The sequence below is a fragment of the Lipotes vexillifer genome, unplaced genomic scaffold (genome assembly GCF_000442215.2).
Source record: "Lipotes vexillifer unplaced genomic scaffold, Lipotes_vexillifer_v1.1 scaffold496, whole genome shotgun sequence".
NCBI lineage: Eukaryota > Metazoa > Chordata > Mammalia > Artiodactyla > Lipotidae > Lipotes > Lipotes vexillifer.
In genome coordinates, this window is record NW_006786690.1 from 2,783,085 (window position 1) to 2,785,846 (window position 2,762).

The 2,762-nt window shown below is 43.0% G+C and overlaps 1 protein-coding gene across 1 annotated transcript in view; it reads right to left on the reverse strand.

Moving 5' to 3' along the window:
* The window catches only part of CLIC4 (CLIC family member 4), an 83,845-nt gene that overhangs the window by 79,995 nt on the left and 1,088 nt on the right, over positions 1-2,762 (reverse strand). The gene's annotated exons all lie outside the window — the stretch shown is intronic.

A 2,762-nucleotide genomic window follows, 5' to 3' on the forward strand; every position in this document is an offset into this window, starting at 1 on the left:
GAGGGCATTCTAACTCTTGAGGATGACTGCCTTTGTACGCCTCTTTTACTATTGGGAGGGTACCCTATCCTATAGGTGTTGCGGTAAACAAACAAAAATGGAGCACTGCTGTTATACAAGTGATGAGGATTCACTGGGCTCACGGACAGCCATCTCCAAAAACAATACTCACAAGGAAAGAAATGTAGCTGTGAGTCCAGTCACACTAGTTTGGAAGGCCCTAGCCTATTTCTGTTCAATTTAATGCTACCTAAACAGGTGGCACTTTTAAACTCATTTCCTTTAAGTGTAGATAATAGTTTTCTGCTACAAACTCAGATATCTCTTGGCAGAATAATTAACACTGCTTAACACACCACACTGGACAACCACAGCCTCTGCCCTTTCACTGCTTTCAAAATAATTGTATTTACAAGGGGATATTCCTCCATTTGCATTTCCCACACATAGATTTTAGAAATCAAGAACACTCTTTACTACAATTTACCTGGCCCCTTTTTCCCCTTTGAAACAGCTATCCTGATTTACATCAGTATAAAGTTTTACCTATGCCGAACCACAGGACAGCAGAAAACATTTCATCTCTTACTCCACAAAAGAGGAAAACAAGTCTCAGAGAGGGAAAACAACTTGCCCAGGTTAAACCAGCCAGTGAGTGCAAAACTGTGACAGTGGTTCTCTGCCAACAAGCCCAGTGACAAAGGCTTACAACTAGTGATAAGCAGGATGCTTTTAGGTGGCTCACGAACATTTTTTCTTTTAATAGTTATGCACACACACACACACAAAAAATAGTTATGTACATAAGAAATATAGTCACCACACCTAATCCACATTTTCACAGGTATTGCTTAGGGCAATGTGTTTATGTTTTTTAAAAAACGGCCTGAATTTAGTAAATAATAATACCAATTCAACACATATATGGAAAACTAAGAAGGGGTATGCAAGTGACTAAAGTTTGGGAAACACCTCTCTCCTTCTAACAAAAGTTAAGTTAGGGGCTTCCCTGGTGGCGCAGTGGTTGAGAATCTGCCTGCCAATGCAGACGACACAGGTCGAGCCCTGGTCTGGGAAAATCCCACATGCCGTGGAGCAACTGGGCCCGTGAGCCACAATTACTGAGCCTGCGCGTCTGGAGCCTGTGCTCCGCAACAACAGAGGCCGCGATAGTGAGAGGCCTGCGCACCGCGACAAAGAGTGACCCCCACTTGCCACAACTAGAGAAAGCCCATGCACAGAAATGAAGACCCAACACAGCCATAAATAAATAAATAAATAAATACATTGTGTATTATTTAAAAAAAAAAAAAAGTTAAGTTAATACTAAGTAGGTCATTAAGCATTGATCTCCTCATCTCTAATTCATATACTTTCTTTTTCTTGTCTTATTGTATTGGCTAGACCTCCAGTACAATGCTGAAAAGAAGCCATTACTGATAGTACCCTTATCTGACACTAAACTTAATAATACCTCTAAAATAACATGTTTAAGTGACATGTTTTTTAGGTGTTTAGTAGATACACTGTTTTTGAATTTATGGAAATTCATTCCTATTCCTGGCTCAGTGAAATTTTTTGAACATTTATCTCTGACCCACTCTTCTCCCTTCCCCATGCTGTCTCCCACTCCTCTTCCTTTTTCTTATTTCAGGTTTCTTCCTACATTCCCTGCATCTCAAAGTACTACATCTGCCACTCGAAGAAACTGAGACTAAAGATATTCTGGGGGTTCTATACCTGTCTGTTGTTTCAGTTCCCTGAATCAAAATGTTTCTAAAACTGATAACTGAAAGAAAATCCTAAAACAAACACTGTTTCCATCACTTGCAGATCATTTCTTCTTTCCATGTCTTAAACACACCCTTCAGTGTCTCCCGTTCTTTAAAATAAAAACTCAGGAAAAAAAGAATAAAATTGTTCTGGATTTCTGTTAAACTCTCCAATTCAGAGCCTGGTTCTGAAAGAGCCTGCTTAAGTAAGTGACTAAGAAAGAAAATCTCGAGGATTTTAAAGACGTTTTGAGGGAGGCAGTTGAATCCAGATGTTCATAACTTCTTTCTTCTTTGCTAAAGCGAAAAATATTAAAGAAAAAAGGAAAGGGCTAGAGGTAGTACTTGTCTACAAATATGGTAGTTTCAGGATATATAAACTGAAAAGACCAGAAGGGAAAAATCAACCCTTTAAAGCCCAAGCAAGTGAGGAGTTCTTTCCCTCATCAGTTTTTCTTTCAAAACAAAAGGGCACACACAATCTTTCCCGAGGCAGCAACACCGAGGGGAGCAGCCAAAATGTTGCATCATACAAAACACTCGCGCTTGAGAAACAAGAAAATCAGATGGTGGTAAAATAACTAAGACAGAAAAACCCAAGTTGGGAATCTCGGCCTCTTCCTGAGGCCCAGGAATGTCTGCTCTTTTTAAAAGATTGTTTCAGATGGAATCGAAAATTAAAGTTACAGTTTCCTCCCAGCCGGGAGCGAAACGCTCAGAAAGCGTTCAAAGAAGTTCAGCTCATCAGCTCACGACGGGCTCGAGGCTTCGCCTCCCGGGCTGGGCGTGAACTTAGGAGAGCCGAGGGCTGGGGTGGGGTGAGGTGAGGTCGGGCGTCCGGGCGGTAGCGGGGGAGAGGGGGTGACAGAGCACACCCGTGCACGGGTCCCAGGGGCTGGCGGCTTCCGGGGCACCCGGCGGGAGGGGGGCAGCTCGTCCCACCCGGACGCGGGACGACAGTGCGGCGTCCGCCAAGGCCAGCGCGGCGGG